This window comes from Equus caballus, chromosome 5 (genome assembly GCF_041296265.1).
Source record: "Equus caballus isolate H_3958 breed thoroughbred chromosome 5, TB-T2T, whole genome shotgun sequence".
Taxonomy (NCBI): Eukaryota; Metazoa; Chordata; class Mammalia; order Perissodactyla; family Equidae; genus Equus; species Equus caballus.
Window position 1 is genome coordinate 78,293,123 of NC_091688.1, and position 17,326 is coordinate 78,310,448.

At 42.0% G+C, this 17,326-nt stretch overlaps 1 protein-coding gene and 1 long non-coding RNA gene across 9 annotated transcripts in view; both read left to right on the plus strand.

Annotated features, from left to right (window-relative positions):
• The window catches only part of TGFBR3 (transforming growth factor beta receptor 3), a 187,383-nt gene that overhangs the window by 90,836 nt on the left and 79,221 nt on the right, over nt 1-17,326 (plus strand). The window lies entirely within an intron of this gene.
• Nucleotides 8,522-11,084, plus strand: LOC138924125 (uncharacterized). Its single transcript, XR_011438818.1, has 2 exons — nt 8,522-8,604; nt 10,827-11,084. It is a non-coding gene; the product is annotated as an uncharacterized lncRNA (long non-coding RNA).

A 17,326-nucleotide genomic window follows, 5' to 3' on the forward strand; every position in this document is an offset into this window, starting at 1 on the left:
TCCCCAGCAGGACGTTCCCTGCCATCTCTCACCGTTTTCTCAGTACTGCACCTGTTGGCGCTGACGTCCTTCAGAGGTGCGGAGCCCACTCCTGCTTCCCATCCTTTGCCTGGAGCTCCTCTCCCGGTTATTCACATACCTGGTTCTCTCCCTTCCTCCCGTGCCTGCCCAGGCCTTACCTCGGCAGAGAGCCCTTCATTGATCGCCCATTTTAAAGAGGCCTTCGTTGATGACCTCATTTAAAATAGCCACCCCCCAACTCTAAACCCTGTTTTAGTTTTTTAAAATAATTCCTATCACCACCTGATATTTACAAAGTGTCCCGTCCACTAGACTATCCATGAAAAGTTTTATTTTGTGCCCCGATAGCTCCAGTAATTAGAACACACTTAGAACATAGTAAGCACTTAATAAATATATATGTAATAAATGCTTCACTGAACAAGGGACTATGTTGATTGTAACAGTTTAGCTTTCTTAGATCGACTGAGTTAGAAATTTTTTATTTGGAAATTTCTTATATTTTCTGGAAAATCTGGTTTTTGCTATTGATATGTAGGGTTCGGTCATAAAGTCATGTTTCTTAATCTAGGTTTCAGGGTGTAGAAAACAGAGCGCTGGCTTGTGAGTCTTAAGAGAGGACTTGGTCCTCCATTTATTGAGATCTTTTTTGTTTAAACGAGCAAATCTGTAGACCCATGTGAGTCTCGGTTTCTTCATTTGTCACTAAAAGGAGGTTGGGAAGATTGAGATTTCATGTTTCTTTCAGCGCTATTGTTGTTTTGAGTCGACACTGGGAATTAAGGGCATATCTTTTAACACAGTTAGTCCAGGCCTCCCGTATGAAAAACAGCGTAACTTGCATTTAGTAACAAATACCAACTGAAAGTGTTTCTGAAATTGTTAAACTAGAAGATGTCCTTAAAGCAGACCTCAGCATACAGGGTAAGGAACCACCAAGGAGCTGAAATGTAAACTAAGGGTATCTGATGTCTTCTTATGTGTTTTTTAAAAAACCTGGATTAAGTAGGATTTACAGATCTGGGGGCAAATCTGGCCTCCAAATACTTGGGAAAATGCTTTTGAGTTTCATTGCTTACATCTTACTGCCTTGCACAGTAGAAACTTCATGCTTTTCCAAACAGCTCTACTGTTTCCTCAGGACAGAGAACACACAAAGAATCTTTCTCCCTCTCCCTTTTATTTATTGAAATACAGGAGAGTGGAGGAACTAATCATTTCAGTTTGCCTGAGCGAAGGCCCCCTCCCCACGTAATTAGAACCAGGCAGCTGGACAGTCATCATGAGCAGCAGCCTTCGTGGACTGTGCATCAATGCAAAGCATTGTGGGAGTGAGGAAGGCAGCAGCCTGCAGAGCTCGTGCTCCGATGTGCAGAACACCTGTAAACAGAAAGGACAGAGACATAGAAACATATTATTATCCTAAACACACATGATAGAAACTTGACCAAATAGACTTAATCAGCTACAGCTGGGCAGAGATAAACACATAGTGCTAAGGAATCAGGCCTGTTGTAGGCTGTGGGGCTGGGGCTGGGGGAGGCTTGTTGCTGGAGTAATTGGAGCCAGGTGTGCTAGCCTGGCAATGCTTTTTGGAGGTGAGAATTTGGAAGGGTTTGAAATAGGGATGTGGTTTGGCTGAGGGCTGGAGGGAGAATTTTCCAAGACTAGGGGAGGTTGCTGGTAAATAAAATAAAGCCAAATTGAGGAGTATGAAATGTGTTGAGGACAGCAAGTACCTTGGCAGCCGTGAAAGCTTGTGTCTGATGGCCTTGCCTGTTGGTGTTTATGGTTAGAGGATGGGTGTTCAGCCTTACTACTGCAGGTCTTCAAAGCCAGATGAATTGGTATAAGCCTTAACGCTGGAAGGGGCAATTTAGGTAGACCTCTAAAGATAAATGTTTGTCCCCAAACTTCCCAGCCACAGATTGGGAGAAACCTCCAGCTTTACCTCATCCAGTGACTTCAGCGGCCTTGGAAGGAGTCATGGGTTTAGTACTTCCATGTTCCTATTTCTCTAGAGGGCATACTCAGGATGGAAAGGCAGGTGATTGAGTTTCTGCTCAGAAATTTGGGGTCCCCTCAGAGCAGATATGGTGTTGGGGTCAGATGTGGAATGCATATGGTATCCTTAGGAAGGTTCTTTGTTGGATTCCGAAGTCCCCAAAATTGCACTGAAATGTGGAGAGCAAGACTTGACTGAGGGTCATGTATGCAGCAGTCAGCAGTTTGTCATCCTGCTTCAAAATCCAGGGACCTGTAGGCAGGAGGTAATGGTGCCACATTGATCAGAGCTGCAGCCAAACAGTGGTAAGCTGCTTCTCAGAGGATTACAAAAGCCGGCATTTTGGTCAGTCTTCTCAAAACCCTGCAAGGGAGTTGTTATTCGTTGTGGTTTATAGGCATGGAAATTGAGGATGAGAGAGGTTAAATATTCTACCCAAGGTCGTAAGCTCGGAAGTCATCGGTAGAGCCCCAGCTTTGAATCCGCAGCACGCACCTCCTGTAGATGGGGTCGATGTGCAGTCAGTGGCTGTGGGCAAGGTGGGCTTGCCCAGGGTTTAGACAATTGTTCAATCATTAAATCGATGTTTACTAAGCACCTGTTATTTGTCAGGCACAGTGCCAGGAACTGGCAGTGTGATGCCCCTAACCTTGAGAATTTGCCAAAGTTAGCAAAGAGAGTGGATAGCGAATTTTCCCCCTGCTCCTCCTCCCACTTAGATGATTGCAGCCTCTTTGCTCTCCTAACATGAGCTTAAATATTGCTCCTGTTGTTTGTTAACTTTAGTCACATTGGAGGTAAGTCTTTGAGCTGCAATGAAATAGCCATCTGGTAAGAATTACATGTGAATATAAGCTGGGTTGTCATCTATAGGTTAAGAGCTTAGAAAGGGGGGCAGGTTGGGGCGTCTTGTTACTAACAATGGCTCTGTTCTGTACAAACAACTTTCTTGACTGGGTGACGTGTGCCAAAATATTGCCAAATAGCTTGGAAACAGGTTAGTGTTTTGCCCTTTAGGGAAAAGAAGACCATGGAGTTGAATTTGGAAAGGAATCTTGGAAAACGTTTCAATAAAACAGTATATCATTCACATGCCCAAAAATTCACTGCAGGGCTCCTGCTGGCAGGATCAGGTGAACTTTGAGATATGTTATAACTTGATCTTGAATTCTTGCATATCTCAACTAGTCTGAAAGTTGGTTATTTTTGTTTTATTGACAATGACCTTTTATCAGAAATGCCTGGGAGATAGGCCTTAGATAGAAGTCAACAGGCCTTCTGGTCACTTTCTATATCGACAGGTACCTTCGTTTTCCTTCAGTTTCAAATAAAAGCATAAATGGAAGGATTTTCCAGCACCATGTTGTGGAATCACCTCTTATGTTGGTTCATCTTTCCTTTGTCTTTCATACATTCATTCATCCATTCATTCTAAAAATGTGTGTCTATCATGTTCAAACCTTGTTCTGGGACTGGAGATACAGCAGTAAATAAGGCAGAGTTTCAGCCCACGGGATGCTTATATGGTTTTGAACACAGGATAAGCGGATATTCAAATGACAGGAAGGGGTGGTTGTTAGGGTGGTTAGGAAAGGCTTCTTTGAGGAGGCGCAGTTGAACAGAGACCTTAATGATGAAAAGGAGCGAATCATGCAGAGATCCAGGGGAAGAACAAGCCTGATAAAGGATCTGCTGATGTCAAGGCCCTAAGCTTGGAAGCAGCTTGTTGGAGGTGAATGAGAAGGCCAGTGTGGCTGGAGTAGAGGGAGCCAGGAGGAAAGTGATGGGAGATGAGATTAGTTAGTCAAGGGTCAGGTCGTGTGGTGCTTTGCAGAAGGACAAATTGTTTCTTGGCATTTCTTATGTTTTCGTGTTCTTATCCAGTGGTTGAAAAGGCTGGCCCTGAATTCAGAAGATTTGGGGAGCCCATCTTTTCCAGTAACAGAAAATTGGTTCTATAAGGAGCGACATGGGTAGTTCCAGTAGCAGGATAAGTAGAAGCTGGATAGCTGGAATGGATGTTTGGGTTCTAGTCCCAGTGATGCTGTAACCTGCCATGGAACTTGGGCATGCCATTACCTCTTTGGTCTTTGATTTTCTTATCTACAACAAATATTTGGAGTAGAGTATCCCTAAAATCTCCTCTATCATAAAAAGTCAATAACTTTATTACACACAAATTTCCTTTTGTGTTTTATCCTCTTAGTTCTTTCAGACTTTTATCAGCACCGCTTATAGTAACCAAATCCACTGGTTCTAATTTCACCCCTTTCCCTATTCCTTTGCTTCTGGAACGGCTAGTGAAGTAATTGAAAAAGGTGGCAGGAAGAAGTAAACGGTGGGGAAAAATGAGAGAACTTCATTACTTCGCACCTTGTGTGCTGGCCAGTGTGCCTAGCGATGCCCATCTAGCACATTGCCCATTGGCCTGAAAGAGTTCCCAGTCACCAGTGAGTTGGTGGTAGTTATTGAGATTCGTTCTCAGCCTAATGATTTAAGGTTTAACCAAGAGCAGCCATTGTCCAATTTATTAAGGAGGATTATCCCATCAAAATAGTGTTTTTAGAACCTGATCGTGTCATAATGTTGTTTGCATTGACTCTTGTTTTTAAATCATATTTTGATTTATTGGAAGCTCTGTAGTTCAATAGAAAATACAAAAATCTGCCAGTCTTCTTGAAATTTCATATAAATCATGCAGCGCTCTCATTGAAAAGTATATCTAAAGGAAATTAGCAAAACCACATAAATTAACTTGTTTTAAGACTATTATCTTGTCAACACTACCTATTTTGAAAGACACTGTAAATCTTGATTGAGCCGTAGGATTAGCTTCAAGTGTTTCATGATTTGCTTTGCTTCTACCAGGCATAAAAGGCTACAGGGCACACAGTGACCCAGAGTAGAAGTAAAAGAAAGGAAAGGAAAGAAATCCTCTAAAACATACTTACCCTGGTCTGAAAAGTTCAATAAATTAATTTTGGAATATTTTCAGTTCTTGAAAGAAGAAAAATCTATTTTGTTCTTTTGTATTCACTTTGGCAGGTTAAAGTAAACTTTTGTCAATCTTTCCTTTTGTTTGAGTATACAAATCATTTAATGTGACCTGGCGTTTATGAACTGATGATTCAGTCACGTCAGCCCATCCTTTCTTGTCGGCTGCATGTATTCCTAGGGATCTATCGAAGACTGTTACAGACTGTCAGTTGCTCAAAGACCTGTAGGCTTTGGTCTAGCTTCTTCATTTATGGGGAAACTGAATCCCAAAGTAAGATAATTTGACAGAGGATTTTTTTTTTTTAATGATATGTTTAGAATCTTACACTAGGAGGAAGACAAGATTGAGAAGCCACGGGTATTTGTGGTTGATAGTGAAACTTACTTTGTTTCTCAGGCAAGGGTAATTAACAACTTCTCCCTGAGGGCAAACAATAAATTATTTTCTGGAAATCCGACAATCCTATTTTCATTCTCCAGTTGCTTACCAACAGTTTACTTGCTTTCTTTTTTGAAAAAGAATAAGAGAGATTATGACTCAAAATTGTTTCAGGTATATACTCAAAATAATGGAAATTTATTGTTAGGTCTTGCCGAGAGTTAGGAGGGACTCTCAAGAAGACATTCTGTCGGGTGGAGAATGGCGACCTGCTTTCTCTTAGGGATGGTAAAATGGAGAGAGAAAAGACTTGATCTGGCTTATTTCTTACACGGTAGAGAACTAAGGGTAGGATTTAAGGATTTTTGCATAGAATAGTATAACCAGGACTGGAATTACCAGGCCCCATGAGTTGTTTCTTGTAAAAATACTCAAGGCTAGTAACTCATAGTAGTTGCCTGATTCATTGATTGTTTATGGTTAAAATATACCCCAAACTCAACAAGTGTTTATTGAGGGCCTATGAGCTGGCGATGAAGCCAGGGAACAAACTCTCAGGTCTGGGAGACTTGGGGTTGAGGACGAAGATTTCATTTCTCTCCTCTGAAATATTCCATGGTAATTCAGTAACAACGACACTGTGGAAGACTTGGAACAGGATCCTATACATAATGGGATTTTTTTAGCTCTGGTACTGTTATATTTTCTTTTAGGCAAATAAGTGAGGCAATTGAAGTGCATTTAATAAATTAACTTGTTAATGTGATTAACTAAGCGATACTTGATATGCCAGAAGTTAATGTACCCATTATTTATCAGGAGGCAAGCCATGGTCACATCTCAGTGAATTATATTACAGGCTATTCTTTCCATTGCCTTCGCTGATTAGTTAAGCTTGGCTTTCACGGCCCATTGAGATCTGGCCCCAGTTTCCCTTTCCAACTTTTATTTCTCCATAATCTCTCGTATATTTCTTCAGCTCCGTGTGAATGAAATGTTCCCCCAACTTACCCATGCCACCTCCCCTGCTTTGACGTTTCTCTCTGGAGGCTCTCCCTGCCCGGTCCCCTTGGTTCTGCCTGTCCTGTCCTGTTCACCTTCAGGCCCCAGCAGGCACATTTGCATCTGTATGTTTTGAAGCTGTGAACCTCTTGAGGGCAAGTTTTGTATCTGATTGGCATTTGAAGTCCTTCCATTGCTTACTAGTGCTTCCCAAATTTAAGTTTCTGTGTTCTGTCATCACAGTGTTTGCAGTATTCATATACTACCTGTATTAGTATTTATCTAATATTTTTCTTTAAATCTAAAAAAAGCTAGCTTCACCCTAAACATCCTCAACATGAAATGATGTTTTATAATATCCATAAAAAAATACATAAACTATATTTTAAAACTTTGTTAGGTGCCCCCACACTTTGGAAAAGATTGACTTAGTAAAGTGCCTTATACATGATAGCCATTTGGTATCTGCAGGATGAATAAATGACTACACAAAACATATAAAATAAGAACATCTTTTCCCTGTTAGCTTAGTAACTTCATGGTTGTTAACCTGGCGATAAAACAGGGATCAGCTAGAAAAGACTGAGCACGTCTTTGGGTGGAGCCGTTCATTCCTGCCTGTGAAGCATTTAGGTGGTAGACCTTGTATGTTGCAAACTGCTGGGCCAGTGGGGCCTGTGGAACAGTTAGTTCTCTGGATAGCAGATTCCCTACTGATTTGCTTAGCATCTTGCTGAAACCCCAGAAATGGTGGAAGCAAACCCCTACTCCACGATCGATTCAGGAAGCAGCACTATCCATGGGATGCAGCTAGAGAAGAGGAATGTGATAAATGTGTGTATGCATCGCATGGTTCTAATCAAATTTTTATTTATTTAATTAATTTATTTATTTTAGATTTTTATTTTTCCTTTTTCTCCCCAAAGCCCCCGGTACATAGTTGTGTATTTTTGGTTGTGGGTCCTTCCACTTGTGGCATGTGGGACGCTGCCTCAGCATGACTTGATGAGCGGTGCCTTGTCCGCGCCCAGGATTCGAACCAGCGAAACCCTGGGCTGCTGAAGCAGAGCGCGCGAGCTTAACCACTCGGCCTTGGGGCCGGCCCCTAATCAAATTTGTAAATGTTCTGTTCAGGGTAATTTGAGTTACAGATTCCTTCCTACCTCTAAGTGTTTTTTGTGAAGGCGTTGTGTACTGCTAGTATCATTGAGGTTCTGAGGATTTTTTTCCTATAAATTCTTGCTAATGGGAATTGTGTATTTTTTTTACTTTTGAGGATATTATAATTCTACTCAGGTGTACCATTTTGAGTGCCATAAAATAAAATAAAAATATTTTGTATATTCAAGCTATAGTTAGTGTAGTTAATAGTTAACTTTAATCAGGTTAATAAAAATGGAAGGCTTTTTTAAATGCGTTAAGAAATTTCTTTGTTTTATACTTTATAGTTGCTGCTTCTATATAGTGTGGAAATAATACGCTGTATTTTCTTGTTTGTTCTTTAAAGTATAGAGTAGATTAATGGTAGTAGATCAGAGACCCGAGAACAGGTTGTTTTCTCATTTAGTGTTAAATAAGGTTTAGATAATTTTTTTCTTAAATTTTTAGGAATTCGTCCATGTAAGGTCAGTATGGGATAAAGTCTTTTTAAGGTTTTACCGGAAAAATCACCTCCTCTCTCTCTCTTTTCAAATCCAGGGTTGGGATCAACAGCTGTTCTGGCACGGGCAGGGTAACTTGATATAATGGCATACGTTTTTACCTTGGTCTGCTCTTAGAGCAAGCTTGAAATGGTTGTTTTGGAAAATGTGTTATGAATTCATCTCTAGACCTTCGCACCAGAGCAGTTAGTTCAGCCTAGCAAATCCTTGGCACTTGATGTGCATCTTTCATACCAGAACTTTGATGCTGTGACTTGATGCCTTGAAATCAGCACAACAAAATGGTGCTTGAAGAGCAGTGTTTACTTTGATCATTTTTCAACTTCTGTGCCCCAGCCTTTTCACGGAGTACAAATTGCTTTACCAGAGTTAGAGGGCTGAAGCCGGTGGACTGTTTTTGTAGTCTGGTTGCTGTGGTGATTCTTAGCCTTCCATGAAACTCCATCTCCAGGGAAACAGAAACCTCTGCAGCTGTCTCTACCCCTTTGGTGTCGTATCTGGTGGAGGTCTTCACTGAGCTCGTAGCAAGCCTGAAAGTGGTCAGTCTGTGTCAGGGTAAACAAAAGCGTGGAAACAGGGCGTCTCGTTCAGGACATGGGTTTCCAAACAAACAGCTGCCTTATCCTTCTCCCAAATCATATGGGAACTTTGAAGTATCTCCAAGTCTGGCTGAAGCCAGAGTAGAGTGAGCTATGGAGATGTTGTGGGTCATGATAATGATATGAGTAAGAGCTTTGAGAGAATGACTGATGACGTTCGTAGAGTTGCCAGGTGGGGAAGAAAGAGAGTAACGGCAAAGGAGAAGCTTAATGGGGCTTGTGTGTGCCCAGAGCAGAGAAGTTGGATTAGGAAGAGAGTGTGGACTAGGTCTGGTTTGGTGTTTGGAGAGCTGTGAGGAAAGCTGTTTTGACTTTAAACCTCAGTGGAAGACAGTATAGACAAGACTTTCCTTCCACAGGAACCAAGGGAATGGAGAAAAATAACCATGGTTTTAAAGAGTAGAAGTAATAATAGCTAACACTTAAAGAGCACTTACTGTGTGCCTGGCACTGTCCTGAGTGCTTTACACGTAGGACATGTTTAATCCTTTGACGTCTGATGGAATAGGCACGAGTATTATCCCCGTGTTACAGTTGACGAAACTGATGCCCATGGTCTTCACATGCTCAAGGCCCAAAGCCTGGGAGGTGGAGAGCTGAGATTTCATCCGGCTCTGAGTCACTGCTCTTGACCGCTAGGTCAAACTGCCTGTGATTTAGAAAGGAAGGCAGGGTGACCCAAAGGATTGGCTTACAGGGGTCATCGGCCAAAATGCAGATCTTGGAAGAGATTAAATTATGGTTTGAATTATGTTTATCAGTTTGCTCATTCATCATTCATTATTAAATACATAGGTAGTACCTACTAAGCCCCAGGTATTAGACTAGGCTCTGAGGTGACACAAAGACAAGTCCCAGCCCCTCCTCTCAGATAGTTGATATGTACAGTTCACTTAATACAAGGCAGCAGGTGCTCGATGCTCTAAGGGGAGGGTCGACTGGACATGGGTCAGGAGCCTCCACAGGGAAGAGCTTCCTTCTTCCTTCTGGGGACACCGATGACATGAAACCTTCTTAAAGAGCATGGTACTTTTTCTCTGAGGTAAACAAAGTTGATCCCATGTGAAAATATGAAACTGTAATTAAATTAAGTGTGTTAATACATATGTCCACTCATTCTAGACAGAATTGGGAGGTCTGATTTGCTGAGTTTGCATATAGTGTGTCCTTGAGACTTTCCAACCACAGTAGAGCAGTATGTCCACTCTACAAATAGCTCTGATGGGAGTGGGTGCCAGAGTAGCGAATGGAGAGCACTTCACAAGAAGGAAAAGCGTTTGATAAGGCCTAGTAGATCCATCTCTATAGAAGAAAGTTCTTTTGAGGCCCCAGATGATGACTGTGCAAAGTTCCTGAAATGTGTTGAGGGCCTGTCTGTAGCTAATACATAATTTTTTAACTATGGGCCAAGCATATTATGCGTACTTTACAAGAATTAACTTATTTATTCCTCATAATAACTCTCAAGGGTAGGTACTATTACTTTGTTTTTTAGATGAAGAAACAACAGCACAGAGAGGTCAGGCAGTTTGCCTAAGGTCACGCAGCTAAGGAATTAATGGAGCTGGAGTTGAACACAGGGAGTCTGGTGCAAGTGTCCATGCTCTCAATCATTATGCTATGCTGATTAGTCATATTTCACTTTATGGGTTCCATTTTAGGCCATAAAGTATTAAAAGGCAGTCTCTTAGACGCTAAGGCATTCTTAGTGTAGATTGAAGCTAGTATAAGATCGCCTCTCCCCATGGAACATTGGTCCCTGACTGTCCCAAGAGGGAGGATATCCATTTTGTGCATCACCCACGCTTTATTTCTCAGAGCTAACTGGGAACCTCCCCTGGTGAGTGGAACATTAATACAAGAAGAAACAAAAATCATGCAGTTTTGCTACTTGTTAACTCTGGTTGAAGAGTTTGCTTAAGGATGTGGAATCTGGTGATGCCTTGACTTTATCAGGTTTCTCTCTCTGGTCTAAGAACTAGGGTATTTCAGAATATTATCCATCTGTAATGGTCTGAAAAGTTGAACTTTTCATCATCTTTCTTTGAGAGAATAGTAAAATTTTCCTCATATGTCAGAGTTTACAAAGAATTATATTTATAATAAGTATAAATTAATTAACCTTCTCAACAGTCCTGTGTGATTGCTCTGATCTCTTTTAGGGTGAAGGGAGATTTCATTTAATATTTTATGAAGAAAATGGCTGTTTCAAAGCTGGTTCTAATTTTAGACTCTGGGCTTCTAAGCAAGAGACAAGAAGCTCCCACAAGCTCACTTATACCAAGACACGGAGAGATGTGGCCTGACCTACCACAGCAGTGTTCCGAACTCTGAAATACTGAAGAACTGTCATCCCTTCCCTAATGCATTTGCTGTACCCTAGTATCATTTTCTTTTGAAATAATTACTATTGAGAAACATTTTCAAGGACTGTAGTGTATTGCTTTCTAAGTGTATGGATTTTTTTTTTTTTGAGGAAGATTAGCCGTGAGCTAACTACTGCCAGTCCTCCTCTTTTTTTTTTCTTTTTGCTGAGAAAGGCTGGCCCTGAGCTAACATCCGTGCCCATCGTCCTCTACTTTATATGTGGGACGCCTGCCACAGCATGGCGTGCCAAGCGGTGCCGTGTCCACACCCAGGATCCGCACCGGTGAACCCCAGGCCGCTGAGAAGCAGAACTGCTACGCCACCAGGCCGGCCCCTAAGTATATGGATTTTTTTTTTTTTTTAAAGATTGGCACCTGAGCTAACAACTGTTGCCAATCTTCTTTTTATTTTTTCCTTTCTGCTTTTTCTCCCCAAATCTCCGAAGTACATAGCTGTATATTGTAGTTGTGTGTCCTTCTAGTTGTGGTATGTGGGATGCCACCTCAACATGGCCTTATGAGCGGTGCCATGTCCACACCCAGGATTCGAACTGATGAAACCCTGGGCCGCTGAAGCAGAGCGCGCGAACTTAACCACTCGGCCACGGGGCTGGGCCCCAGTATATGGATTATTATTTTTTTTTTTTAAAGATTTTATTTTTTTCCTTTTTCTCCCCAAAGCCCCCCAGTACATAGTTGTGTAGTCTTCGTTGTGGGTCCTTCTAGTTGTGGCATGTGGGACGCTGCCTCAGCGTGGTCTGATGAGCAGTGCTATGTCCGCGCCCAGGATTCGAACCAATGAAACACTGGGCCGCCTGCAGCGGAGCGCGCGAACTTAACCACTCGGCCACGGGGCCAGCCCCACCAGTATATGGATTTTTAAAAGCCAATTTAGCTAACTTCTTTAGAGGAGAAATGAAATAGGAAGTGGGTAAAGTGATTCTGAAAGTCCTAAGGAAGGTATTTAATAATGAAGTCACGGATTGCCTAGATTCTAGGGTCAGAAGGGGTCTTAGCGGTCATCCAGTCCAGCTTATACTTGGTTTGTGAATTTTGTTTCTAAAATCTCTCTGACAAGTGGTCACCCATCCAATCTAAGTAGTTCAGAAAATTGGGAAGGAGTGGGAGAAATAAGAAAATTTGTCATGTTGACTAATATTGTCTGTTTCTTACAGAGAAGTTTGGGTCTGATTTGCCCGCCTGGGGGCCCAGCCCAGCCCAAGCTACTTGTTGCCTCTCCTAACCTTTGACATCCTCTCCTGTCCCCACATACTCTGGACATATCTCAGTCTTAGTGTCGCATTATGATCATCTCCTCCTGTGTCTGCCTTCCCTCTGCACTGTGAGCAAATTGGGGAAATAAAGGCTGCGTCTTACTCATCTTTCTGTTGCCAGTAATTGGCATGGTGCCTGGCATATCATAGGTATTTAACTAATGCTGTTTGAATAAATGAAAAAAAAATGCGTAGGAAACACAAGTTACTGTCTGAAGTTAGCTTAGAGTGTGGCGTAGATTTGACTGCCTTGGATCTGAAGTCCTGATGACTAACGTGACCTTTCAGCCTTCTAAGATAAACTGAGTTCCCTGTAGTATCATATGAAGGTCTTTCCAGTCAAGATTTGAAACGCAAGGCTTGGTCTGGTTCATCCCGTATAAAAGTTCAAATCATATTTTTTTGGTGTGTGGTAAAAAACACATCACATAAAATTTACCATTTTAGCCATTTTAATGTGTACAGTTCAGTGATATTTGTACATTCACAGTGTAGTGCAACCATCACCACTATCTTGTTCCAGAACATTTTTGTCACCCTATAAAAGAAACTCCATACCAATTAACAGTCACTCCCATTCTCTCCTACCGCTTGACCCCGGCAACCACGCATCTGCTTTCTGTCTCTATAGATTTACCTGCTCTGGACCTTACTTATAAATGTCATCATACAACATGTGGCCTTCTATGTCTGGCTTTTTTCACTTCACATAATGTTTTCAAGGTTCATCCATGTTGTAGTATGTACCAGTACTTCCTTATTTATGGCTGAATAATATTCCATTGTATGGATATACCACATTTTGCTTGTTTCAAATCACATTTTTATAGAGAGATTTGTCGTTATGAGTCAAATTTCCTATTTCTGCCCAAATATCATGAATGACAGAGAATCTTAGTTATTTCTACAAGATCCTGGTAATTTGGGAATATTTAAATTTATATCTAAGCTTGAATATTTTGTAATGTGCCCCTCCCACCCCTGCTTCTACTTTTCCCATTTTGGCTCTACTTACTGCTTATTAGGGGTATTTTCAGAGGATGAGTCAGAGGCAGAATGGTAGACTATGGGAGCTTTACTGAAAATGAGAAGTCGAAGATGAGCAGCTGTTGACTTAATAGGCATTTGGGACTTGACTGAAGCTGTTTGATCTTGATATCTTTTAGGGACCTTCTTTCTTTAGAGATATATTATGAGAGAGTAGCTTGTACCTTCATTTGCATGGGAAACGAAGCCTTTGTAACACTTTCAAACTCTAAGTACAGGCACTCCAGCTGTGCCCTCTATGTTTCATACACGCAGTAAAATTCAGAGATTAGAAGCTTATTTTTTTTTTCTCAGTTTAAGTTTAAAAAAATGAGACTATGCATAAAAAGTTAAGACACAATCAGTATTTCCAAATATTAAGGCAGAACCTCGTATTTCCCAATGTCAAATAGGGGAAACAATTTTAATTATTCACTTGGAAATGAACTGATAGTGTCCCTTTTTTTTCTGTTGCTCTGTACATTCACTAATTCCCAGTAATATGAATTGATTTATCAGGGTTTAAATTTGCTGACTGTGTGTGGTTTTGACGGGATTATAGTATCTTCATTATTGGGAAATGAGTGACTGATTAGTTGTTATTAGTCATATAACTTGAAAAGCAAATGGTTTGTGTTAGAATTTGCACTAGTTTCGTTCTGAGGTAAAATCCATTCCTAGTCACTGCCATGACACTCAATTCTGGCTCAGCTGTAAATAAATACCAACAGGATCATTCTTGATCTAAATCAGGAACATTGTTCAGACTTCCTACATCTTAAGTCATTTGCTTCTTTCTTCCTTTGACTTTTTATTTTCCTTTTTCCTTCAGGTTACTAATAAGTGCTTAAAGGATTTTTAAGGATATAGAGTAACTAGAGTAAATGTGCTGCCAGGTGTCCTACTCTTTATTGTGGCTTTGTCCCTTTCCCGTTAGAACGAATGTATTGAACTACTTTTAATGCCTCAAGAAAATAGGAAATTTAAACACTTTAGTGGTGGCTTGAGGAAGATATTATCCCATCTCAGACACTTATCAACGACAGCATGCCGAATTCTGTGTGCATATTTTTGCAACTTTCCCTCTGCTCTCTGTGATCATAGGTCTTACCCTGAAGACTCATTGCAGGGCTCAAGGAAATGGATTCTGAGGAGGAAAACAGGCAAAAGTACTGAAGTATCGTGTCAGTACTGCAAACTGTGTTTGCTCTGTCGTGCGTTAGGCTCTTCTGACACAGTTCATTGCCTGAATTAAAAGCATTTCCAATTCTATACCTCTGAAAGATAGTGGAACATTTGATCAAAGAAAATAATGGTTTTTCAGGAAAAATGCTCCCCAAACACAGACTGATAACATGTTCTCCCACCTTTAACATCTAGGTTATTTCTTCTCTCTCTCTCTCTCTCTCAAGATAGGCCATGTAACATTGAAGCTAAAGTTCCTCTAAAATCATAACCTGGCTGGTTGAGACCAGAATTCCCTTAGGGGGCTGGCACTTTGAGCTTCAGGAGTTGTTTTTCTTCGAGCTTTCAGACGAAACCAGACTTCACAGAATTCCCAAGGTTTTCCTACCCTGACCAGAATTTACTTTCCTTCGGGAGTAATTTGGTCTAATCCACATATCAATTTGGGAGCCCCTGGAGCTCAAGGAATGATGGGCTTGCACCTCTGTAGAAATCCAGAGGAGGGTATGTTTCTGCAGTTTGCCAGAGCCTCAGAGTTCTCACGGCCCTCACCACTTCCTGGGTTTCTACTTCTGCACGTGATGGGTCTGAGATACACTTGGTTCACTTGGATTTGAAACGTAACCAACACCATTTTCAGTTCCACGGTGCATTCGTTCATGAGAGCCGTAAGCATTATTAAAGCTTTCGTAGAGGAGATAGAGGACGATTTCCATCAAAGCAACTCACACAACTTGAGCTGGCACTGTAGACATCACTGTTCATAAAGATACTTGTTGCCCCCATCCCTATGGAGTTTCAGTGACCCCTCAGCCTGTGCTAGCTTCCTGTAGACTTGCTCACAACTCACTCCCCTTCCTTTCTTCCTTATCTGTCCCTCTTTCCCAGAAGTGAAATAGTTCCTGCCTCTTACTCCTGTGGAGCAGTTCCCCATCCTCCTCTCTGCCCCAAGGCCAACACCCAAGATTAAGGGTGGGGTGGGAAGATCGGGGGAAACAAAAGAGAGAGAGAGAGGCAGACAGACAATGAGAGACATTTATTCTTTTTTGATCTTTGTTATCTATCCTCGAAAAGGAAAACATTCTCCAAAAGTTTTCACCTATTTGTATTTGCATATCTGTTAAAGATAATCAGAAAATTCTGTTTCCCTTTTTTGCCTAGTGTGATCCCTGGACGTGGCATATCATAGGTGCTGCTCTACTGTCCTGTACACACAGCAGAGGGTGATAATCAGGGTGGTTATTCCCACGAAGCCTGGGTGTGGCCTCGGAATCCTCTCCAGCATATGTTCCAGGCAGCGCCTGCCATTCACTTTGGTAGCGTGAATTAGAATCTGTTTGCTTTTCTTGACTGTTTTAAAGTTAAGGTTGAACTTGGTAGTGAGGTTAACGTTCTCTTTACTAGATGCACCCCAACCCGCCTTTAGCTAGAAACACATGACAATATGACTGTACCCATTACTTGAATTACATTTCATTAATAACTTTTATTGATTCTTCCTTTTATTCATTCTTCAGAAAACTTGTTGACTGCTTACTAGATGTCCAGCCCTGTGCTAGGCCCAGGGATGCAGAAATGCATATGACTCAGTTTCTGCCCTTGAAGAATGCCCTGAGGATTTCACAGTGTAAGGGGGAGGGGGTAAAGGACAAGCGTCTAAACAGATCATGACAGTGCCTTGCGGAGGTAGAAACATGAGCGTGGGCTCTGGTGGCAGCACCTTGTGCCAGCTCTACCTGGGGCATGAGAACAGTTTCACTGGATATTGCATTTTGAGCTGGACACACATGTCCATCCAGGGGCTGGTGAGAGGGAGCTGCAGGCCAGAATCCTGAAAGGCCGTGGTGTGTTACTGACATATATAGAGATAGCAGATGCTTAATACTGAAGGACAGTGGACAAGTGCTGTCCACGTTCTCAGACTTGCCAACAGGAGTGGCCTGCTGAGGGCTGCAGCAGTGTTCCTACCCCAGAACATACCCACATCCAGGGTCTCCCCTTTCCTTGCCTCTCTTCTCCGTAGTGACTCAGCTTGTGAACTACTCTGGGAAGGAAGGGCCAGGGTCCCTAGAATCCCCTTGCAGCTCTCCCAGGACCCCTTTAGAGGGTTATGACCTGTAGTTTCAGAAATATTCTTCTGTTTATACTCATTCTTGCCCCTCAACCCCCAACCCAAATTTAGTTCCGAGTATTTTTCCAGGGCATTCAAAATATAGAGCAGAGAGGGCAGACTTATTTCTGCATCAAATTTGAGACTTTCGTTTTAGGGGTTTTTTGCCCCCTGGTTTATTTTGTTTTTTGGTTTTTTTGAGGAAGATTAGCCCTGAGCTAACTACTGCCAATCCTCCTCTTTTTGCTGAGGAAGACCAGCCCTGAGCTAACATCCCTTCCCATCTTCCTCCACTTTATACGTGGGATGCCTACCACAGCATGGCTTTTGCCAAGCGGTGCAATGTCCACACCCAGGATCCGAACTGGTGACCCCCAGCTGCTGAGAAGTGGAACGTGCGAACTTAACCATCACGAACTTAACCGCGGCACCACCGGGCCAGCCTTCCCCTACCACCCCGTTTTGTGGTCATATTAGATTATTTTTCAGAGGCTCCAGGGGAATCCTGAATCCTGTCCTTGTTGTGAGGAGGAGGAATTAGTTTTGGAATTGACCGGCTGTGTCCCTGTCCCTCTCGTCATGTTAAGTGGTTTCATGACAAAACCATTGAGAAGGAGCTTGATATCATTTGCCATAGCAGTGTGAAACCTTTGACCCCAGAGCTGCTGAGACCAGGGAGGATGGTCAGCTGACTCCCTGGG